The 25,787-nt window shown below is 40.0% G+C and overlaps 1 pseudogene; it reads left to right on the top strand.

Moving 5' to 3' along the window:
• The first annotated feature begins 9,960 nt into the window (after positions 1 to 9,960).
• LOC139183031 (thymidylate synthase-like) overlaps positions 9,961 to 25,787 on the top strand; it is a 76,011-nt pseudogene continuing 60,184 nt past the window's right edge.

The raw sequence follows: 25,787 nt of genomic DNA on the forward strand, positions 1-25,787 counted from the left end.
GACCAGATTTACCTTCCCAACTAAATCAAAAAGTGGACAAGTATATGAAATAATAGGTTTCAAGGCATAGGACATAGGCAACAAAGAACAATGATTCCTGAAACACAGAAAACAAATGAGGTGAACCATACAATTGATCTAGCTTACTGCCTTGAAAAAGCTCCATGACACAGCACAGAGAGAGGGAATCATGACAGAGCCCAGTAGGCAACCTGAGACAAAGAGAGAGCACTAGGAGTACAGGAAGACCAAGACAGCTAGAATTCATAAGACAGAGTAGCAGAGAGAAGACGTATGAGACATAACTCCAGATAGCTGAAGAAACCACCTGAGAAGATTAAAGGGAGCCATGCCCAGCTGTTCCCACCATCCAGATTGGAAACCTCATGACTCCTGGGGCACTGAGTAGAATGACTTGCACAGAAGTGACTTGCACTGATAATAGGGAATAATTGTTTAGTTGCCAAGTCATGTCTGACTCTTTTGCGACCCCATGGACTGTAGCCAGAGGGAATAATTAACCCAAGACTAAATGCTGCCCTGCTCCTCAAAATAACCTTAAAAGCAAGACCCCAAAAGAACAAAAGTTTTCAAGTAAGTTCATTGTTCCCATGAACAAGGCTCAAGAATATTAATAGTTATACAAAAATATCCAGTGTATAACAATGTAAAATTCAATGTCTTCTATTCAAACAGAAAATTACCAGATATGCAAAGAACCAGAAAAACACAACCAAAAATGAGGACAAAAAGCAAATTAGAATTGACACAGATGTTAGCATTACAGATAGGACATTAAAACAGTTATTACAACTGTGTTTCATGTGTTTAAAATGTGAACTAGAGACATGGCAGCAGCAGCAGAGACACGGTAATACAAAAAGACCCAAATTGAATTTCTCTATATGCGTATGACAATGTCCAAAATAAAAAAATCATTTGTGAAAACAATTGGAGTCATTTTTCTAAATTCAAATCTCTACAAAATCAACTGCTTTCTTAATTAAGAAAGCAATTGCTGGCAATTTTCAATTTACCAATGAGTTTACAAATTCCAGAAGTTTTACTTGGTCAGTCCTAGTGTGGAATTAAGAACTTATTGCCCATGAAAACAATGCTCTTATTTATTGATTCATTCAGCAAACTTCTAGAAGATTGCCTATAAATTGAATCCTTTGAGGATTCAGAGTGTGCAGGACATTGTTCCTATATACAAAGAGTATTTTAGTAGAGAAGATACAGACATGCAAAAAAAACAAAATAAAATAAAAAATATATATGTTGATATATGTTAAGTACTAAGAATGTCATTTAGATCAGTGTTCCTTAAAATTTGGTCTATGAGCTAGTGAGCACCCCAATTCCCTAGGACTTGCTTAAAATGTAGATCCTTTAGTCTTTCTCCAACTCTCCTGACCCCAGATCTCTGGAAGTTATTTGTATAAACCCCAAAGTTTCAGGGTAATGGCATATGTGATACAAGCAATATACGGTAGAAAAAAAAAAATTTTTTTTTTCATCTCTTTCAGCTGCTATGGCCAGGGAAATGTTTAGAAATTCAGAAATTGATTAAAAGAATTTCATTACATGGAAACTGAAACTCAAAGCATTTTATGCAAGGATTCTGATTTCTGAATAACAGAGTGCATGCATGTGTGCTCAATCATATCTGACTCTTTTTTTTTTAATATCATCTATATTTTTTATTTTTATTTTTTTAATTTTATTTTATTTTTAAACTTTACAATATTGTATTGGTTTTGCCAAATATCAAAATGAATCTGCCACAGGTATACATGTGTTCCCCATCCTGAACCCTCCTCCCTCCTCCCTCCCCATACCATCCCTCTGGGTCGTCCCAGTGCACCAGCCCCAAGCATCCAGTATCATGCATCGAACCTGGACTGACAACTCATTCCATATATGATATTATACGTATTTCAATGCCGTTCTCCCAAATCATCCCACCCTCTCCCTCTCCCAACCTCATGGACTGTAGCCCACCAGGTTCCTCTGTTCATGAGATTTCCCAGCCAACAATACTGGAGTGGGCTGCAAGGATCTTCCTGACCCAGGGATCAAACCCACATCTCCTGTATTGGCAGGTGGATTCTTTACCACTGAGCTACCTGGGAAACCTGACTGACAGAGTAAGGAACTCTAAAAATCCACTTTGCCCATAAAAAAGCAATGAGAATACTAGCAAAAATTGTCAAAATTATCTTTTTCAGAACTCTAGAAATTAGCCAAAGTTTTTGACAATCCAAGGTGTGTTTACTCAAAACAGTAGTTGACTCTCCATAAAAAACAGGGAGTTTTGTTTAGCCCTATTCCTATTCATCTCTCCCTAGCTCTGCAATGATCTTGAAAACCAGCAGCCTTGCAATCACAATAGTCATGAATACCAGCAACCTAGAAACCATTAGAAAGGGAAGAATGAATTTGGGGCTGTTCAAAAGCCCCATTCCACTATTTGACCTACCTGGCACATCCCTAAAAACCCCCACTTTCAGGGTTCATCTTTATTCCTCCTGATTCAGAGCTCATTCATCAAAAACAGACTTTTCCCCTTGAGTCATTGTTCAAAAATAATCAGCAGCAATTGCTTAATAATAACTTGCTGAGGCAGCAATAACAGCTGGGACAAATGAGATGCTAACCAAAAACTTAAGAGGAAAAGCTGGAGAATGGGATGTCCAGAGGGAACTGTGAAGGGTTGTGGCCTATTTTTGGGTATTTAGAAGGTCTTTTGCAGGACTGGGTATAATTCTCACCTCTGGCTGACCATGAAGCTCTGGACAAGCAGGAAATAAAGACTAAAATAGTGTTGTAAACTGTCTGCCACAGCATTAAAAACATTTCCTGACACACTCAAACACACACACACATACACACACACACCCCCTTGCTGAGGCTTCAAGATTTATTAGTGCAAAGTATATAAGGAAATCTCTGTCTTATCATTAACTGACCACTAAGATAACTGAGCAGAGACTGCAGTGACCACACACAACAAAGAATACAGACTTTACAGAATTAGTTCAGGAAAGTCACTAAACCAGAAAACAAACAAAGAAACAACAACAGCAACAAAACCACAGCAGCAGCAACAACCAAAACAAACAGCAATAACCAATCCAGGATGAGTAGGGAGTGGAATCTGACTTCCAGAATTCCTGTATTACATTTTTTTAAATGTTCCAATTTTAACAAAAAATTATGAGACATGCAAAGAAACAGGTGAATAAGGCCCATATAGGATGTGAGGGGCAATAAATATCAACTGTTCCTAAATTAGCTTTGTATCAAAATCACTAGACAAAGACTTTAACTTAGATAAAGATGTTAAAAGAACTAAAGAAACTTATGTCTACAGAACTAAAGAAGAGTAGAAGAACAATGTCTCACCAAAGAGAGAATATCAATAAAAGGACAGCAATTGTTAAAAAGAACAAAAATTATTGAGTTGAAAAGTACAATAACTGAAATGAAAAATTCAGTAGAACACTTAGCATATTTGAGGATACAGAGGAAAGAATCCATGACCCTGACAATACAACAATTGAAGTTATCCAGTCTGACAATACTACAAAGCTACAGTAATCAAAACATCACATTGGCACAAAAATAGACACAGAGATCAATGGAAGAGAGTAGAGAAACCAGAAATAAACCCACACACCTACAGTCTATCAACTTTCAACAAAAGACACAAAAATATATAATGAGAAAAAAAGTCTCTTCAGCAAGTGGTGTTGGGAAAGTTGGACAATCTCATGTAAAGCAGTAAAGTTAAAACACATCCTCTTACCATACACAAAAATTAAGTCAAAATGACTTAAATATTTAAACAAAAGACATGATATCATAAAATTCCTAGAAAAGAACATACGAAAAACACTCTCTGATGTAAATCATACCAGTGTTTTCTTAGGTCAATCTCTCAGGGCAATAGAAATAAAAACAAAAATATATAAACGGGACCTAATCAAACTTACAAGCTTTTGCACAGCAAAAGAAACCATAAACAAAATGAAAAGACAACCTACAGAATGGGAGAAAGTATTTGCAAACTATATAACCAATAAGGGCTTAATTTTCAAAATATACAAACAGCTCATATAACTCAAAACAATAAGCAAGCCACTTGAAAAATGGGCAGAAGACCTAAATAGATATTTCTCTTAATGGAGAAATACAGAGAGCCAATGCTGCTAAGTCGCTTCGGTCGTGTCCGACTCTGTGCGACCCCATAGACGGCAGCCCACCAGGCTCCCCCGTCCCTGGGATTCTCCAGGCAAGAACACTGGAGTGGGTTGCCATTTCCTTCTCCAGACAGCCAATTGGCACATGAAAAATGTTCAACATTGCTAATTATCAGAGAAACGCAAATCAGAACTATAACAAGGTACCACCTCACACGAATCAGAATGACCATCATTTAAAATTCAATAAATAATAAATGCTAGAGAGGGTATGGAGAAAAGGGACCCCTCCTACACAGTTGGTGGGAATGCAAGTTGATGCAGTCACTGTGGAAAACAGAATGGAGGTTCCTCAGAAAATTGAGAATAGAATTATCCTATGATCCAGCAATCCCACTCTTGGGCATATATCCAGACAAAACTCTAATTCAAAAAGATACATGCATCTCTGTCTTCATAGCAGCACTCTTCACAATAGCCCAGACATGGAAACAACCTAAATGTCTATTGACAAATGCATGGATAACGAAATATGGAGAGAAAAGGTAAGATAAGAATATTTGTAAAAAATAACAACCAATTGTAAAGGAAAAAATAAACATTAATCACATCCAAGAAACTCTACAAACTTCAAATGGGATAAACTCAAAGATACTCTCACCCACACACATCATAACCAAACTACTGAAAGCCAAAGTATTCTGTACAAGACAGGAGACAGTAAAGGACCTGGATTAGATATGCATAGAGTTCCAGTATAACAGGAGAAAGCACAGTTTAAAAAGTTCATTTGGGATTAGGCTATCAAAATAGTACTGGCTTGAAGCGATAAAGGCCTGAACCAAAATAGCAGCATTGAAAAATGGAAAGGAAGGAATAAAATAGAACATTATAAAAGCCAAATCAGTAAACCTAGACATTGATGTCATTGGCAGTGTGTATGGAGAGCACTCAGAAATGACCCAAGCTTTCAAGTCTCAGTCGCTGCAAGATGGCAAAGGTAAAGAAATCAGGAATAGTTGGTTAGAAAAGGAAAGATAAAAATATGAAGAGTGTGATTTAGGATATGTGGAATCTGAAGCCCTGAACAGACACAGAAACTACTAGTAAGGGGTTGAAAATGTGGAACTGAGAGAGACGGGAAGGGCTGCAGTCCTGGTTTGTTCCTACTGCCCTGACATCACATCCAGTTAAGCATCTGTGCCAGGCAACAGCGTCCCAATTTGGGCAACAAATTATATGACCACACTATCTCTGAGGGAGAGAGTAAAAAGATGAGCTTAAAAGCTCACAGCACAGAACACTGGGAAATGCCCACAGATAGGTGAGAAGAGAAGGAATAAAAAGGAGCCATGGAAACATGAAAACAGAATCAGAGAAATAGGAAAGTATCTTCAGAGAAGAGAACAAGGTGTATGACTGGGGGAAGATGGTCGGCTTTGATGTGATTTTCAGAAACCCCAGGAGAGCAGATTCCATCAAGTGGATTATGAAACATCCAAATTTTTTTTAATTTTGTCATTCAAGAAAGTAACAAGTTAGAGGATGGTTTGTTTTTTAATGCTAAGTATATTTGCTGGCTGAGGGGAAGGAACTAGCAGAGATGAAGTGATAGAAGTAAATGCCAAGATAATGAAACTGGAGCCTATTATACAGAGTGAAGTAAGCCAGAAGGAAAAACACCAATACAGTATACTAACGCATATATATGGAATTTAGAAAGATGGTAACGATAACCCTGTATACGAGACAGCAAAAGAGACACTGATGTATAGAACAGGCTTATGGACTCTGTGGGAGAGGGAGAGGGTGGGAAGATTTGGGAGAATGGCATTGAAACATGTGAAATGTCATGTATGAAACGAGATGCCAGTCCAGGTTCAATGCACGATGCTGGATGCTTGGGGCTGGTGCACTGGGACGACCCAGAGGGATGGTATGGGGAGGGAGGAGGGAGGAGGGTTTAGGATGGGGAACACATGAGAAATAAAGCAATAAAAAATTAAAAAAAAAAAAAAGATAATGAAAAGAGTGAGGTCTCAAAGGAGGTGAGCACAGCAGGAAAGGAGATGGCAAAGACAGGAATTAAAACATCATGTGAAAGTGAAAGTCACTCAGTCATGTCTGAATCTTTGGGACCCCAGGGACCCATGGAATTCTCTAGGCCAGAATACTGGGGTGGGTAGACTTTCCCTTCTCCAGGGGATCTTCCCAACCCAGGGATTGAACCCAGGTCTCCCACATTTCAGGTGGATTATTTACCAGCTGAGCCACAAGGGAAACCCAAGAATACTGGATTGGGCAGCCTATCCCTTCTCCATCTTCCCGATCTAGGAATCAAACCAATGTTTTCTACATTGCAGGCAGATTCTTTACCAACTGAGCTATCAGAGAAACCCAAAACATCATGTAAGTGGAGCTTTTCTTAAAAATAAATGAAGGCAGAAAATGTTTGAAGCAATGAGAGGTTGTGGTAACAGAAGAAAGGAACAGAAAATGAAGGCATTATCATTCCTTGCAGTCAGGAATGGCCTTATTTATTGAGTGTAAATGCGCCTGACCACTTGGATTCAAATTCAGCTCTGCCAATTCTGTTATTTCAAACAAGTTGTCTGACACTCTGTGCTTCCATTCCCTCATCTAGAATAAGAATAATCATATCATTGTTGTAAGGTTGAGTGTACACAAGCAAAAGTCATTAGTAACACTGAGTGCTTAGTAAGCACTCAATTGTTATTTGCCTAGTAATTTCTGAAGCTCCCTAAATATCCCACAAATAAATGAAATCAGAGTCGACATAATCTGCTGGAAGCTAGGATTTGGGAATGGTGTTGAAAAATAAAGATCAAGAAGATGAGAATGCTAGAATTCTACAGAAGGCAAAATTAAAATAACTAACATATCAAGATCCTGGTTAAGGGAGAGACTCCTAAAACCAAAGAAAGTTGATGGTGACTGGTATGTGATAAGGATGAAAGGAAGTCTGAGTAGGTGTCAGGGAACGTGAGGGGAAGAACCCAGCAAGCTAAATGATGAACTCTCCAATATTCCCACATAATGAAATGCCCTAGTTATCCCTACAAGGTCTGGGAGATTGTAGTAAGACAACATATTACAAAAAAGCATTTGCCAATTATGCACACACATGGAAACCAGAGGAATATGCCAAAAACTTCTTTGCTTTCTCATAAAGTCATCTTTCAGTTAATTTAGTCCACCTCAGATAAACCACCTGAAGTTTCACATTCTCCTTCTGGATTTCTTCCCTCTTCCATCTCTCCCTGCTTCACCTCAACTCACTGGTCCTTTTCTATCCCCTTCCTCTACTTCCAAGTCCCAGCTCCACCTGAGAGAGGCAATATTCCTGTGTAAAGAGACTCCAGGACCTTCAAATCTTTCTCAATTAACATTGACAATATCTTGTCTGACTTGAAAAAACTTGTCTGACTCTTTTTGACCCCATGGACTAAAGCCCACCAGGTTCCTCTGTCCATGGGATTCTCCAGGAAAGAATCCTGGAGTGGGTTGCCATTTCCTCTTCCAGGGGATCTTCTCGACCCCAGGGTGGAACTCATGTCTCCTGCAGCTCCTGCATTGGCAGGTGGATTCTTTACCACTGAGCCACCTGGGAAGCCCAGAGCAAACTTACTACTATATTAACAAAATCTCTATCTCTTTATTTCAATTTAGAAAACACATCTCTAAGATGAGAAAAGAAACAGAAGGTGGCAGGGGCAAATAAAATCCTGTCTTGTAAGGTAATCATTTTAAATACAGAGTTTGTCCCAGCCTCCAGAACAGTGTCTAAACATGATCATCCCCTAATGAATTTTGGATGGATGAATAAATGAAAAAATACAAACTTCAAAGTAAAACATGACTGCCTTGAACAGTAATGACTGTTGACATCTATGATAGTCTTTCCTGAACTTTTTGTTTGCTAACTCACTGTTAGACCTGATTGCACTGAGTCCCAATGTTTCTCGCTTCCCTGTATCCACACCCTTGGCTGGTTGTCTTCTCACTTTGATTCTGGGCATGGCCATTTGATTTGCTTTGGAGAATGAGAGAAAGCAGTCAATTGGACTGAGCAGAAGCTTAAAAAGATGCTTGTATATTAACTATCATGAACATGAGAACAAGCCTGAGCTAACCTAGTGGAGGAATGTAACAAACACAGGAAGGACAGATGACGTGTCCCTATCAAGTTCATCCTAGGCCCACAAGCCACTGGCCTACCCACCAGCTCATCACATCATTGAGATCAGTGGAACCACCAAATTCTTGAAATATAATAGTTTTTGTTTGAAACCACAAGGTTTGAAGTCATTAAGCAACAATGGCTAAATTGTTCCAAATCCCCCCGACTCCCAACTGCATTAGACTGGCAGCCCCACTGCACCACTCTGAAGGGTGAGAGGACCATTCACACCATCATCTATGTTGTGCAATGCAGGGCCTTTCAGGCTGCACACAGCAGCACCGCTGGGGGAGCACCAGAGTAAATCAAACCCTCTCTCTCCTGCTTGCCCTTCACCTTTAATGACAAAGGAAGAAAGTGAAAAGAAAGTTAAAGGCAGCTTGAGCTACCAAAACTAACTGCATATTGCAAAAGGAACCATTTCACTTGACTGAACAGTTCAAACAAATTTCAGCTCCTGAGCATTTTAAACACAGAGAGAAAACAATATAAATAATGTATGTGTGTGTGTGTGTATGTGTGTGTACATACATATACATACATATATATCTATATGGCTGTTAATGAATCATTTGCAAGGGACATTTTGAATGTAAAATGGTGTGAATTTCTACACTCCTTCTTTCTGGCTTTCCAGGCAAAAGTCCCATCAATCTCTAAACCCTGACACCAGGCAGTTCATTGTTTTTCAAATTTATGACATTTTTCAGTCCACTGTTTTTAAACTGTCACCCTCAGTGGGTAGCTGGCACAACTCATTGCTACTCTCAGCTCCCACTGAGCTCATCGCCCTAGGAGTGATGTGCTAGCAAAATTTCCAGTTGACTGATCTCCAGGATGGTAAACACTCTCTGTGTGCTTCCTCTGATGACATCATTAGTTTTGTCCTCCAACCTTACCCAGAACAGAAATAATTAAGATTGTGTTTGTCCATCCCAAACACAGATAATGAAAATGAAGGTAATTGAAAATAGAACCAGTCATTCTACTCAATCTCTTGGTGGGATGGAAGACACTCTCCCAGACATCCCAATAGTTTTATGTCATTGTTGCAAAAACGTCTCTAATATTGCAGGGTCTATCTGGTCTATTGAGAGACTATTCTGTATCTGGTTCTTCACTGAAACGGGCTTATTTTGACCTGCTGAATTTTCTCATTTATTTTATGAAATGCATAACTTACGCACTCAATTCTCATCTCAGGAAACAGTCTGATTTCTCTCAGAGTTCTCAAACTAAGTACATGGAATTCAGTGAATGTGGAAGTCAGTTTCTCCCCTTTGTCCTTGGCTGGACATTAGGGTGGAGTAGGTGCCTGAATGGGCTTCCCAGGTGACTCAGTTGTAAGGAATCCGCCCGCCAGGAAGGAGATGTGGGTTCGATCCCTGGGTTGGGAAGATCCCCTGGAGAATGGAAATGGCAACCCACCCCAGTACTCTTGCCTGGGAAATCCCATAGATAGAGGAACCTGGTGGGCTACAGTCCATGGGGTCGCAAAGAGTAGACACGACTGAGCAACAGTTAGGTAGTTAGAATAGAAAAAAGGAGTTCAAAATGGCGGTAGCTAAAAGACAAAGAAAGGAAAAGCCTGTGAAAATAGAACAAAGGAAGGTTCAAGGACCAGAGTGAGGACCTCAGGTAAAACAAACATCCCTCCTGGCTAGCCCAATTTACATAAGGCAGGCCCAGAGGGGAGGAGAAAAAACATATAAAAAGAGGAGCCAAAGTTGAGCTGGGGGGCCTCTCTTCTCTTTGGTCTTTTGGGTCAGCATGCCCTCATGCCTTGAGGATGTATTTTCCTTTACTTTCTAAAGAAAACTGACCTGTAACACGGAGTTGTAACACTGGTCCATTTGAGAGCTGTAACGCTGGTCCATCAGTCGCTTCAGATTTTTGTTGCAACAAGACAGAACCAAGGATATTACACACTCCCCCAACACGACTGAAAAACAACAACATGTGCCTGAGTGGAGGCATCAGAAAACCAGGATCAGCTGCTTCTGCCCCAAGCAGTGGTGCAGCCTGCACACATCACTGTCATGTCTGATCCTCAGATGCCTTAGCGACAAAACAAGGGTTTGGATGATTTCCAAGGCACTGAAAGCTTATATATTGGAGTGAGCAAAAAGTTCATTTGAGTTTTCTCAACAGATATTACGGAGAACCCAAATGAACTTTTTGGCCAGATCAATATTATCCACAGATTTTTGTGATATTTCCATTCACTTTGCTAGAGAGCATACACTTATTTCAACCTTTTTCGCATTTCCAATCGATATACCTCTTTTTTTAATTGTTTGCCTGGATAAAATTTTCATAAGTGTAGTTTTAGTTCCCCCTTCAATCTTGGGCTTGAAAGGATCTGAAAAGTAATTGTGCAACTCACTCATTTAACAAACATTTAGTGAGCACTTATTGTGTGCCAGTCCCTAGGCTAGGGGCTTGGGAAAATAAAATGTAAGTGATTATAATACTGATGTTCTTAATTATTTCTCTTCAAAAACACTGAATGAGAGACTTGATCTCAGCCTCAACCCAAAGTATACATCTAGTCTAAGAAAATGTTTAATTCAAAAGATCACTATGTTATACCAGACCCAAGAAGACACTAAAACCCTTTGCTAATATGGCATTGGCAACTCATACCCTCCAGCACATTTTAAAGAGATAGTGTTAAAGTGATTTGAGTTCTGAAAGTGTTTTAGTTGCTCAGTTGTGTCCGACTGTCTGCAGCCCTATGAACTCTAGAGCCTGCCAGACTCCTCTGTCCATGGGATTCTCCAGGCAAGCATACTGCCATTTCCTTGACTTGTCTAGCCAGTGCCTTGTACAGTGGGGAAGAGCTATTGTAAGTTTTATCTTCCTACCCCTCCTTCCTTTCTTTCCATCTCTTTTTCCCTAAAATTAGCCTGTCTTCTCTCTCACTCTTCCTACTCCAGCTGTACTCAAAGGGTACGTCACTGAAGCAGCAAGATCAGCAAGCATCTTCTTCATCCCCACTTTCAACACTAGTGAACTGACAACTGCCTACTTTGCTTCTAACCTGACTGCGTTCCCAACCTTTTACCCAGTACATGCTTACACCAACATAAACTGGAAACCAAGTAGGTGAAAGGAAACCTGGTATTATCCATAGTTTGCTATGTTATTAAGAAAGCTGCACTTTTGGACTCTGTGGGAGAGGGCGAGGGTGGGATGATTTGGGAGAATGGCATTGAAACATGTTTAATATATGTGAAATGAATCGCCAGTCCAGGTTCAATGCATGATACAGGATGCTCGGGGCTGGTGCACTGGGATGACCCAGAGGGATGGTATGGGGAGGGAGGTGGGAGGGGGGTTCAGGATGGGGAACATGTGTACACCCGTGGCAGGTTCATGTTGATGTATGGCAAAACCAACACAATATTGTAAAGTAATTAGCCTCCAATTAAAATAAATAAATTTCTAATAAAAAAAAGAAAGCTGCAGAGTCTGATATTAACCAGCAAGTCAAATAATTCATGTTTGCAGGAAAATTCTACATCTGCTGTTCTCCACTCCCTAACAAGGCTCAGTAAGATTGAATCTGTTGTGTGACTACATATTTACATAACAGATTTTTCTCTGCTTTTTTGTTGCTCTAACTGATTTAGAATGTAACTCTAATCTCCAGTGCCCCTCCCGCCAGGAACTAAGTCTATTAGAATTCAAGAATAATGAAGACTCATTAGTAGTGGTGTATAAGTCATTACAAAAGATAATTTACCACACAAAGAAAATAAATAATTAAAAAGGCTTTCAAACACAGTATTTGGTCACTTTTTTAATGAAATATATCCTAAGAACTAATCACATGGACCACAGCCTTGTCTAACTCAATGAAACTATGAGCCATGCTGTGTAGGGCCACCCAAGATGTATGGGTCATGTTGGAGAGTTCTGACAAAATGTGGTCCACTGGAAAAGGGAATGGCAAACCACTTCAGTATTCTTGCCTTGAGGACCCCATGAACAGTATGAAAAGGCAAAAAGATAGGACACTGAAAGATGAACTTCTCAGGTCAGTAGGTGCCCAATATGTGACTGGAGATCAGTGGAGAAATTACTCCAGAAAGAATAAAGAGATGGATCCAAAGTAAGAACAACAATCAGTTGTGGATGTGACTGGTGATAGAAGCAAGCTCCGATGCTGTAAAGAACAATATTGCATAGGAACCTGGAATGTTAGGTCCATGAATCAAGGCAAACTGGAAGTGATCAAACAGGAGATGGCAAGAGTGAACATCGACATTTTAGGAATCAGCAAACTAAAATAGGCTGGAATGGGTGAATTTAACTCAGATGACAATTATATCTATTATTGTGGACAAAAATCGGTTAGAAAAAATGGAGTAGCCATCATAGTACACAAAAGAGTCTGAAATGTAGTACTTGGATGCAGTCTTAAAAAGGACAAAATTATCTCTGTTCATTTCCAAGGTAAACCATTCAATATCACAGTAATCCAAGACTATGCCCCAACCAGTAATGATGAAGAAGCTGAAGTTGAATGGTTCTATGAAGACCTACAAGACCTTCTAGAATTAACACCCCAAAAAAGATGTCCTTTTCATTATAGGGAACTGGAATGGAAAAGTAGGAAGTCAAGAAATACCTGGAGTAATAGGCAATTTGGCCTTGGAGTACAGAATGAAGCAGGGCAAAGGCTAATAAAGTTTTGCCAAGAGAATGCACCCGTCATAGCAAACACCTTATTCCAACAACACAAGAGAAGACTCTACACATGGACATCACCAGATGGTCAACACCAAAATCAGGTTGATTATATTTTTTGCAGCCAAAGATGGAGAAGCTCTATACAGTTAGCAAAAACAAGACCAAGAGCTGACTGTGGCTCAGATCATGAACTCCTTATTGCCAAATTCAGACTGAAATTGAAGAAAGTAGGGAAAACCACTAGACCATTCATGTATGACCTAAATCAAATCCCTTATGATTATACAGTGGAAGTGAGAAATAAATTTAAGGGACTAGATCTGACAGAGTGCCTGAAGAACTATGGATGGAGGTTCATCACATTGTACAGGAAACAGGAATCGAGACCATCCCCAAGAAAAAGAAATGCAAAAAGGCAAAATGGTTGTCTGGGGAGGCCTTATAAATAGCTGAGAAAAGAAGAGAAGCAAAAAGCAAAGGAGAAAAGGAAAGATATACCCATCTGAATGCAGAGTTCCAAAGAACAGCAAGGAGAAATTAGAAAGCCTTCCTCAGTGATCAGTGCAAAGAAAGAGGAAAACAACAGAAAGGGAAAGACTAGTGATCTCTTCAAGAAAATTAGAGATACCAAAGGAACATTTCATGCAGACGGGCTCAATAAAGGACAGAAATGGTATGGAACTAACAGTAGCAGAAGATGTTAAGAAGAGATGGCAAGAATACACAGAAGAACTATACAAACAAGAGTTTTATGACCCAGATAATCATGATGGTGTGATCATTGACCTAGAGCCAGACATCCTGGAATGTGAAGTCAAGTGGGCCTTGAAGCATCACTACAAACAAAGCTAGTGGAGGTGATGGAATTCCAGTTGAGCTATTTCAAATCTTAAAAGATGATGCTGTGAAAGTGCTGCACTCAATATGCCAGCAAATTTGGAAAACTCAGCAGTGGTCATAGGACTGGAAAAGTCAGTTTTCTTTCCAATCCCTAAGAAAGGCAATGCCAAAGTACTGCACAATTGCACTCATCTCACATGCTAGTAGGGTAATGCTCAAAATTCTCCAAGCCAGGCTTCAGCAATATGTGAACCATGAGCTTCCAAATGTTCAAGCTGGATTTAGAAAAGGCAGAGGAACCAGAGATCAAATTGCCAACATCCATTGGATCATGGAAAAAGCAAGAGACTTCCAGAAAAACATCTATTTCTTCTTTATTGACTATGCCAAAGCCTTTGACTGTGTGGGTCACAACAAAATGTGGAAAATTCTGAAAGAGATGCAACTACCAGACGCCCTTTCATGCCTCCTGAGAAATCTGTATGCAGGTCAAGAAGCAACTGTTAAACTGGACATGGAACAACAGACTGGTTCCAAATAGGAAAAGGAGTATGTCAAGGTTGTATATTGTCACGCTACTTATTTAACTTATATGCAGAGTACATCATGAGAAACGTTGGGCTGGATGAAGCACAAGCTGGAATCAAGATTGCTGGGAGAAATATCAATAACCTCAGATATGCAGATTACACCACCCTTAGGGCAGAAAGTGAAGAAGAACTAAAGAGCCTCTTGATGAAAGTTAAAGAGGAGAGTGAAAAGCTGGCCTAAAGCTCAACATTCAGAAAACTAAGATCATGGCATCCAGTCTCACCGCTTCATGGCAAATAGATGGGGAAACAATGGAAACAGTGACAGACTTTATTTTTGGGGCCTCCAAAATCACTACAGATGATGACTGCAGCCATGAAATTAAAAGACACTTGCTACTTGGAAGAAAAGCTATGATCAACCTAGACAGCATATTAAAAAGCAGAGACATTACCTTGCTGACAAGGTCCATTAGTCAAAGCTATAGTTTTTCCACTAGTTATGTATGGATGTGAGATTTGGACCAAAAAGAAGGCGATTGCCAAAGAATTGATGCTTTTGAACTGTGGTGTTGGAGAAAACTCTTGAGAGTCCCTTGGACCTAAAAGAGATCTAACCAGTCAATTCTAAAGGAAATCAATCCTGAATATTCACTGGAAGGACTGATGCTGAAACTGAAGCTCCGATACTTTGGCCACCTGATGCATCAGAAAAGACCCTGATGCTGGGAAAGATTGAAGGCAGGAGGAGAAGGGGATGACAGAGAATGAGATGGTTGGATGGCATCACTGACTCAATGGACATGAGTTTGAGCAAGTTCCAGGAAATGGTGAAGGACAGAGAAGCCTAGCGTGCTACAAATTCATGGGGTCACAAAGAGTCGGACACAACTAAGCAACTGAACAAAAAAACAAGCACATGAAATATATGTTTGGAAATGAGAAAGGTAAAAGGAAGGAAATGAAGTTGGAGAATTAAGCAGGAGTTCATATACTGAATACTTTCTCCCAAAGTGAATGTGAAACCATGGGAGGATTTCAAGTGTGATCCTATTTGCATTTAAGAAAGGAAACATTGACTGTTTTATGAAGAGTAGACTGGAAAGAGCAAGAGAGTTTAGGGCAACAAGTTAAGAGGTTGGTGCCTATCCCAGCCACTAGGCTATCTCCACAACACCAGTATCAAAACATTTTGAGGCTCCTTCACAGCCTTTATCCCTCTGCTTTAAAGCATTTACGTATATGCTTTCTCTCTCCTTCCGGAGCAATCTTCTTAAGGTGGGAACTAAGTCACATAGCCTCATAATAGCCAGCAATTAACACTTAGGATATACTAGCGCCCTAGGTACAATGCAGGAGACTCCGGTTGGATTCCTGGGTAAGGAAGATCCACTGGAGAAAGGATAGGCTTCAGTATTCTTGGGCTTCCCTTGTGACTCAGCTGCTGAAGAATCCACCTGCAATACAGGAGACCTGGGTTCAGTCCCTGGATTTGGAAGATCCCCTGGAGAACGGAAAGGCTACCCACTCTAGTATTCTGGCCTAGAGAATTCCATGGACTGTATTGTCCATGGGGTCACAAAGAGTCAGACATGACTGGATGACTTTCACTTTCACTTTTAGGTACAAAACGTTTAACTCCACAGTAACCACAGGAGATAGCTATTATTCCCCATTTACCAATGAAGAAATTCTCATTCAGAAATATTTGCCCAAATAGGCTGGTAAATGGTGGCGCTTGGATTCCCACTCAAGTCTGCCTTGCTCCAGGTCTCTCTTCACTCCTGCAGTGATCAATAAACACACACACCGTTGAGCTGCAAGATGTCTGATTCCAATCTTACCAAACTACAGATTTTCTTTTGATGTGTGCTTTCCAACAAATGGGTGGGAAAATCTTAACCATATTTCAGGCTTTTTTTTTTCCCCAGAGTATGCTGTACCAGGGGGCTTTTTATTCTCACAGTAAATGTAAAGGTGCAATTTGGGGTTTTTCAAAACAGTATCGTAAGTACTGAACAGACTTACCAGCAAAGTCGGATGAAAAGGAAAAGGATGCTGGAACCAAAGAGGAAAGCCAAGGCCAGCCAAGAGCATCCGCGGCAGGCTCTGTGCAGTACCAGGAAACATTAAAGGCTGGCATCACTCCCCTCTTAATCCATAATGTGACTGAGCTGCAACCCCAGTGGTTTTGAGAAAAAAGAATCAGCAGAATTTTGCAACTTTAATAGAATGTATAAGCAACTAAAAGTTTCAGGGATGCCTTCTCTTCATTACCTCAGCAGTCATACTCTGACCTTGTGGCCGCTCTTTGTGAAAAACCCTTTTATGTTTTCTCACTTAAGTAGAATTAACATTTTTCCCTCTGTGGCATGAACTCATGGTAGACGAAAGCTTTCATAGATAGCAAGTAGTTTTTCAATGTCACATTCCTATCACAGTGTTATGGAACAAAACTAATTGTCATCAGGATTGAAGGCAATTCTATTCACAGCAAGATAAATTGGATTTCTAAACTGTGATTTCCATTGTGTTACCTCTGTGTATCATGAAAGTTATCCTGATGTGCACAGCAGTCAGGCTACTTACTTATACAGTGACGTCCAGCTTTATGCTGAATCTGTCATCTTTTGCTTCCCAAGGGAGGACAGAAGCACAACAGAAGCATAATTGTAGACCACCATTCAATGGAAGGGGTTAATGAGGATACACTGCTTTAAATATCAGTGTGAACATTCAAAGACTACAAGAAAATAGTCCATTCCCTTAGAAGAGTAGGCATCCTTGTGAATTGTCCATTTCATTACTGTGGAGTTTTATGTGCATGTGAGGTTTTCTCTCTCTCTCTACTTTTTTAATAATACTTTTTTAGATATATGCATACAGTATAACTGGGCTTCCCAGGTGGCTCAGTGGTAAAGAATCTGCCTGCCAATGCAGGAGGCACAAGAGACAAGGGTTCGATCCCTGGGTTGGGAAGATCCCCTGGAGGAGGAAATGGCAATCCACCCCAGTATTCCTGCCTGGGAAATCCCATGAACAGAGAAGCCTGGAGGGCTACAGGCTGTCACAAAGAGTCAGACACGACTGAGCCACTGAGAACAGCATACAGTATAACTATTTCAAAATGTAAACCACCACCAATAAAAATATCCCATCTTGCAATCTGTAAATTTGGACTCCACTCATCTTAACTTTTAATATATTGAGCAATGTCTTAGGTTGCACTTTCAAAATCTTTTAGAAAAAAATAAGATTTTCTAAGTTAATTAATAGATTAAAAATACTATGGAGAACGAGATGGACAGTGCAAATGTTCATGCTGTTGTCATTAAAAGGCAAACTAGGACTTGCGTGGTGTCCAGGGGCTAAGACTCTGAGCTCCCAACATTGGGAACCCAGATCTGATCCCTAGTCAGGAAACTAGATCCCACATGCCACAACTAAGAGAATGAGTGCTGCAACAAAGATCAAAGATGCTGCATGTCGCAACCAAGCCCCAGTGCAGCCAAAAAAAAAAAAAAAAAAGTCAAACTGGGGATAGTAAAGCCTAGAACCATGGACTTCAGAGTCAATCCTCTGGGTTTGAATCTTGTCTCACCACTGTTGTGATCTGGACAAATTACTGAACCTTACTGTGCCTCCATTTTCTTATCTGCAAAATGTAGATTATAAGAATACACACTTCATAGTAGATTGTCATGAAGATTAGAGCTAACAACATACTTAGAAAAATTCCTGGCACACACTAAACACTCGGTGGTACAACTTATTATTACTACTACTATTATTATCTGAAAGCAGCCTGTTTTTTACACAAACAAGTGATAAACTACTCATAGTTCTATCTCAATCATTCCAGCAGGTTAACTTAAAATCTCTTGCAAGCAGTATCATGTTGCCTCATTCACATTTCTAAGCATCTTTGAAAATAAGAACACTGCAGTCCTAAAAAAAGAAAAACAAACTTTTTATAGTTTACTTTTCCCCACTTATTTTTTATTGATGGTAATTTTCTATGTTGAAAGCAAATCCAAGTTATCCAGCCCATTGCTGTTGTTTAGTCACTAAGTCATGTCTGACTCTCTGCGACCCCACAGACTGCAGCATGCCAGGCTTCCCTGTTCTTCGCTATCTCCCAGAGTTTGCTCAAACTCATGTCTATTGAGTAAGTGATGCCATCCAACCATTTCATCCTGTTACCCCCTTCTCCTCCTGCCCTCAATCTTTCCCAGCATCAGGGTCTTTTCCAGTGAGTCGGCTCCTCACTTCAGGTGGCCAGCGTATTGGAGCTCCAGCACTGGAGCCAAAAAAATAAAATCTGCCACTGTTTCCACCTTTTTCCCTTCTGCTCGCCATGAAATGATGGGACTGGATGTCATGATCTTCATTTTTTGAATGTTGAGTTTTAAGCCAGCTTTTTCACTCTCCTCTTTCACCCTCATCAAGAGACTCTTTAGTTCCTCTTTGCTTTCTGCCATTAGAGTGGTGTCATCTGCATATCTGAGGTTGTTGATATTTCTCCTGGCAATCTTGATTCTAGTTTGTGAGTCATCCAACCTGGCATTTCACATGATGTACTCCGCATATAAGTTAAATAAGCAAGGTGACAATATACAGCCTTGATGTACTCCTTTCCCAATTTGGAACTAGTCCATTGTTCCATGTCTGGTTCTGACTATTGCACTTGACCTGCATACAGATTTCTCAGGAGGCAGGTAAGGTGGTAGTCCCATCTCTTTAAGAATTTTCAAAAAAAAAGAAAAGAAATTTCCACAGTTTGTTGCGATCCACAGAGTCAAAGGCTTTAGCATAGTCAATGAACCAGAAATAGATGATTTTATGGAATTTCCTTGCTTTTTCTATGATCCAGAGGATGTTGGCAATTTGGCCTCTGGTTCCTCTGCCTTTTCTAAATCCAGCTTGTACATCTACAAGTTCTCAGTTCACATACTGCTGAAGCCTAGCTTGAAGAATCCTGAGCACTGCCTTGCTAGCGTGTTAAATGAATGCAATTATATAGTTTAAATATTTTTTGGCATTGCCTTTCTTTGGGATTAGAATGAAAACTGACCCTTTCCAGTCCTGTGGCCATTGCTGAGTTTTCCAAATTTGCTGGCATATTGAGTGCAGCACTTTAACACCATCATCTTTTAGGATTTTAAATAACTCAGATGGAATACCACCTCCACTAGCTTTGTTTGGTGTCCAATCAATACCTGGGCATTGTTCCTTTGTTTCCTGTCAAATCCTTATAGGATCTTGGAAAATATCACCACCTGTAACATTCCCCACTGTAAGACACAAGATAAAATTCCTTTGTTTTTGGCATGGGTCATTTATGTATACTGGAAATTATATAATCATACATCTTATTTGCTAAATACTAAAAGGAAAGGAGACATTATACCTTACAGTGTCTCAGAAAGAGGTAAAATAAAGAGAATGCGAACAAGTAACAGTTTCCTAGTTCATTTGGATTAAAGAGAATTCCTAGTTACACACGATGAGGTTTTCACAAGCAGCAAGTTAGAGAACCTATATTTTTGTGTCAATACAAAACTGCCAAATGATTTTTCCCAAAATTTAAACTTTTCTATCTAACAAAACTGATTTTCTTGAGTCCAAGGAGGGTATGTTATTCATCCAGCAGTATCTAGCAAATATAGATTGTACAATACTTATTGACCTAAGTAAATCTGAATGGCACAGCACTGGGCTCAAGGGAGACACTCAAATATTTTTCGAATGAAATGAATGAATCAGACAAAGACTAACGGAAACTGGTTCTGGGTGATCTGTCTTGCTGGTTGTAATAGAGATTAAGAGAGAAATATAGGAGGGTGGAATGGATACCATCCCAAAGCTACACACACACATACATATCTAATACAGAAAGTCCCCTCCATACTAATGCATTCCATTCTGATACCACGTTCCATTTGTTCAGTTGACTGACAAGTCCAACAAAGGAAGCCTAGGTACCCAACTGACACAACTGGGTACATAGTACTGTACTGTAATAGGTTCATAATACTTTTCACACAAATAATACATTAAAAAAAACACAAAAAAATAAAATAGGCTTAATCTTTCAGTACAATACCTTGAAAAGCATAATAATAGAGTACAACAGTAGTACAGGAGTTGGCATCAAGTGAACAGACAAGAAGAGTTACTGACTAGAGGAGGGAGAGGAGGTGGGAGATGGTAGAGCCAAAGGATCATCAGCAGTAGGAGATGGAAGGCAAGCTTCAATTTCACTCATGCCTGACATTGATGGCATAGGTTCTGGTTCCATGCTGAAACCAGATGCACATTTCCCACCTTTGAAAGTTTGCAGCTTGAAGGTTCCTAGGTAGCAGAGTTTTTATATATGCATTCACATACACAACCTGAAGCAATATCAGTAATCTACATTGAGAATTAATAGGAGCCAGCACTTCTCTGCTGGTCTAATGGCTAAAGACTCCAAGCTCCCGATGCCAGGGGACTGAGCTCAATCCCTGGTCAGGAAACTAGATCCTGCTTTCTGCAACTAAAAGATCCCACATGCAGCAATGAAGATGGAAGATCTTGCAAGTCACAACTGTTGTATAAATAATGACAATATTAAACAAATTGCTTGGATATAATCCACCATTTACAATAGGCTTGATCTGTTCTTGAGGGAGAAAATTTCCCCAATTTGTATCATTTTGGCTTTTAAATCTGAAAAAAAAGAAAAGAAACTTTCTGAAATGTCTACTGAGATAGATCAAAGCTGCTGCATCCCTGTTCATCACATTCAGGTCTAGGGTAACCACGTGTCATCATCATTCCCCAGCACTGGAACTGAGAACTGAGTTCAGTCCTCCCACATGACATCATTATTCCTAAGATCTTTCAAGACATTTGAAAGCCCTTCAAACTCTCTTATTCTTCTCAGTCCCTGTCCAGTCCAACCAGGAAGGCAGACAGTTGCCAGAACGGTTAGGTCAAGGATTGAAACAAGTGGGGAATATCTCTTTCTACAATGATGAGTATATTCATCCTATGCAAAAAGATAAGTAGATAGAGGTAAATCTATATTATAATCAAGGGTACTGCTCTTCATAGTAGAAATAAGCAAGACATTTCCTCCAGATTTTATTTCATATGCCATCATTTCTCAACACTGATTTCTGTTCATAAACAAGTTTCACTGGGAAATTTCCATTTAAGACAGTATATTTAAAGTAGCCCAAAGAGAAACCATTTACACATTTTGCTGTAGTTCCAAGTAAGGTCAATTTCACTGAGGCATATGGCAAAATTTTAAAAATACTTAAAAGTCATTGAAACAAGTTCATTATCAGAGGAGATCATATGCATGTTCACAAAGGAGATGCAGATGTTACACTGAGATTTGTCAAGTTGTCAAGGAAAACAACTCAGGGCCAGGGCCAGAAGGAAGGAATTCTTGTCTCCTAAGGCTAACCTAAGTAAAGAGAAGCACCCCAGCTTGCCTCTGCCAAGAATGCTGTTCCATAGCAATTAAAAACTCTGGATGGAATATTGAAAACATCTTTTTTTTTTAATGCAAGTATGGGCTTGTCAAGAAAACAAAGAGTCCTCAAAACCCAAAAATCAAGAGAAACAGGAAACACAGAGAAGCAGAGCCCCAAAATTGACATTTACTCTGTCGGCATTTGCCAAACCCCAGAGTCCTTAAACTTCATTTTCTGACCTTAAAGATCATAAGGGTCAGTCTAAAGTGGGAGGCTCTATAAGAGATTTCCCCCTGAATCACAAAAGGCCACACTCACAATATCAGAGTGAAGTAGAAATCAGCCAGCCCCAGTTCAAGGAGGCAGCAAATAAAATTGCCTGCCTGCCCTAAATGCTGTCACTAGTTTGGGGGTAGGTGTGGAGGGCGTGAATCTCCCTTGAGAATTCTTAACACAAGCTGATTCTTTCTAAAGCTTGTAGCCCAAACAAATAATACCTTGGAGTGAGAAAACTTAAACAGATACTTCAGAATAAAGTGATCTCACATTGGTAATGCCCTGGACATCTAGCAGAAACTAATGAAAACCCTAAAAGAACCCACCTTCAATGTAGGCATGAAAAATTCTCACGGATAAAAATAGGAAGTCAGAGTCACAAATCCCAAACCAGGGAAGCATTTAACTCACTGTGAAAGGCAGCAGAAACAGCAGACGACATAAACTAACTTGTAAACTTCAAATATAGGAAGAAACCTACAAGTATGTTTACTTTTGTTTAAAAATTTAAAAGGGAGGGTTGAAACTATGACTAAGAAGAAAAAGACTTCAGTACTCACAGGAAGAAGTGGAATCTCTGGAGCTATGGCAGGAAAAGAGGGACAGGAAGGGGCAGGGCCACCTTGCCCGCAGTCAGCCATCCCCCAGGCCCCCAGTCTGCAGTGGCTGCTGCCCTACAGGGAGCTTAAGTATCAGGGATAGATACCTGATTGGATACCTGGATGATCTAGTAGTTTTCCCTACTTTCTTCAATTTAAGTCTGAATTTGGCAATAAGGAGTTCATGATCTGAGCCACAGTCAGCTCCCGGCCGTGTTTTTGCTGACTGTATAGAGCTTCTCCATCTTTGGCTGCAAAGAACATAATCAATCTGATTTCAGTGTTGACCATCTGATGATGTCCGTGTGTAGAGTCTTCTCTTGTGTTGTTGGAAGAGGGTGTTTGCTATGACCAGTGTGTTCTCTTGGCAGAACTCTACTAGCCTTTGCCGTGCTTCATTTTGTACTCCAAGGCCAAATTTGCCTGTTACTCCACGTATTTTTGACTTCCTGCTTTTGCATTCCAGTCCCCTATAATGAAAAGGACATCTTTTTTGGGTGTTAGTTCTAGAAGGTCTTGTAGGTCTTCATAGAAACATTCAACTTCAGCTTCTTCAGCATTACTGGTTGGGATATAGACTTAGATTACTGTGATATTGAATGGTTTGCTTTGGAAACGAACAGAGATCATTCTGTAATTTTTGAGATTGCATCTAAGTACTGCATTTTGAACTCTTTTGTTCACTATGATGGACACTCCATTTCTTCTAAGGGATTTTTGCCTACAGTAGTAGATATAAAGGTCATCTGAATTAAATTCACCCATTCCAGTCCATTTTATTTCACTGATTCCTAAAATGTCGATGTTCATTCTTGCCATCTCCTGTTTGACCACTTCCAATTTGCCTTGATTCATGTACCTAACATTTCAGAGGTTCCTATGCAATATTGCCGTTTATAGCATCGGACTTCACTTCCGTCACCAGTCACATCCACAACTGAGTGTTGGTTTTGCTTTGGTAAATAGATGGGAAAACAATGGAAACAGTGAGAGACTTTATTTTGAGGGGCTCCAAAAATCACTGCATATGGTGACTGCAGCCATGAAATTAAAAGACATTTGCTCCTTGGAAGAAAAGTTATCACCAACCTAGATAGCATATTAAAAAGAAGACACATTACTTTGCCAACAAATGTCCGTCTAATCAAAGCTTTAGTTTTTCCAGTAGTCATGTATGGATGTGAGAATTGGACTATAAAAAAAGCTGAGCACCAAAGAATTGATGCTTTTGAACTATGGTGTTAGAGAAGACTCTTGAGAGTCCCTTGGACTGCAAGGAGATCAAACCAGTCCATCCTAAAGGAGATCAGTCCTGAATATTCATTGGAAGGACTGATGCTGAAGCTGAAACTCCAGTACTTTGGCCACCTGATGCAAAGAACTGACTCATCGGAAAAGACCCTAATGCTGGGAAAGATTGAAGGCAGGAGGAGAAGGGGCTGACAGAGGATGAGATGGTTGGATGGCATCACTGACTCAATGGACGTGAGTTTGGGTGAACTCTGAGAGTCAGTGATGGACAGGGAGGCCTGGTGTGCTGCGGTCAATGGGGTCACAAAGATTCGGACACGACTGAGTGACTGAAATGAACTGAATTGAACTGATAGATTTATCATGTCCTTCGTTGTGACTGCCAAAGAATGACCACACCCTCACCGGCTCATTGTCAGTATTCCTAACACAAGTGTGCTACAGACTGAGAGGTGAATTTCCCCTGCTGACACTCAAACGTGTTTTCTGAAAGGGTGTTTGCAAGGCGTTGTGGTTTATCAATCAAGGGATCCACAAACATTAAGGAGATGCCTTCCAAGCAGGGTGAAAATCTAGGATTCCCATGGGTCCTGAGATTTCTTGGACAGCCTGGAACTCTTCACCAGAAAAGAAGGGGGTGAAGGCCAGTTTACAGATTTCAGTGGAGGCTTTGGGGGCTCCATATACAAAGGACTTCCCTGGTGGCTCAGGCGGTAAAGCATTTGCCTACAATGCAGGAGACTCGGGTTCAATCCCTGGGTTGGGAAGATCTCCTGGAGAAGGAAATAGCAACCCACTCCAGTATTCTTGCCTGGAAAATCCCATAGACGGAGGAGCCTGGTAGGCTACAGTCCATGGGGTCTCAAAGAGTCAGACACGACTGAGCGACTTCACTTTCACATACAAAGATGTGGATTCAGATTATTCAGATCAAGGAATAATCAACTTTGAAGGTGATTGACACAATCAAAACCAGCCCTGAAAACAGAAGAATCATCCTGTCTGCTTGGAATCCAAAAGATCTTCCTCTCGTAACCCGCCTCTTGACCCTGCCTCTGTGCCATACCCTTTGCCTTTCTATGTGGGAACCGTGAGCTGACCTGCTGGCTGTACCAGAGGTCGGGAGACAGGGCCTCAGTGTGCCCTTCAACATCACCACATGGTCAGTGAATTTCAAGAGTGGCATATAGCTATTCCCCCAAATTTGAGCAAGCTGAATAATACCATCAGTCATAATAATGGCTACTGTGGTTATGAACACTTAATGTTTATTTGTTTTATATCTTGCTGTAATAAAGAAACGTTCTGCATTCAGAGAAAGACTTTAGAAAAATTTTTAATAGAATCCTTAGAAATTAAAAATCTCATAATTAAAATTTAAAACTCAGTAAACAAGTTTACTGTGTGGCTAGACCCACTGAAAGAGCATTTATGAAATAGACTATAATCCTGAAGAAGTCAGCAAGAATATGGAACAGAGAGACAAAGAAGTTGAAAATAATGAAACAATCATTAAAAAGCAAAGAAGATAAAGTGAGATGCAATGGGAGATCTAAGTCAGTGAAGTAAGGCAAGAAAATGAAAGAAATGAATTTAAGTACTAGAAAGGAAGAAACTACTTGTGTATGATATATTATCTATACAGAAACCTCTGAAAAAAATTCCAGATTTTTTTTAATAAACAGTAGAACTTAACATGAGATCTGAATATAAAATCA

This window comes from Bos indicus, chromosome 5, assembly GCF_029378745.1.
Source record: "Bos indicus isolate NIAB-ARS_2022 breed Sahiwal x Tharparkar chromosome 5, NIAB-ARS_B.indTharparkar_mat_pri_1.0, whole genome shotgun sequence".
NCBI classification, from domain to species: Eukaryota; Metazoa; Chordata; class Mammalia; order Artiodactyla; family Bovidae; genus Bos; species Bos indicus.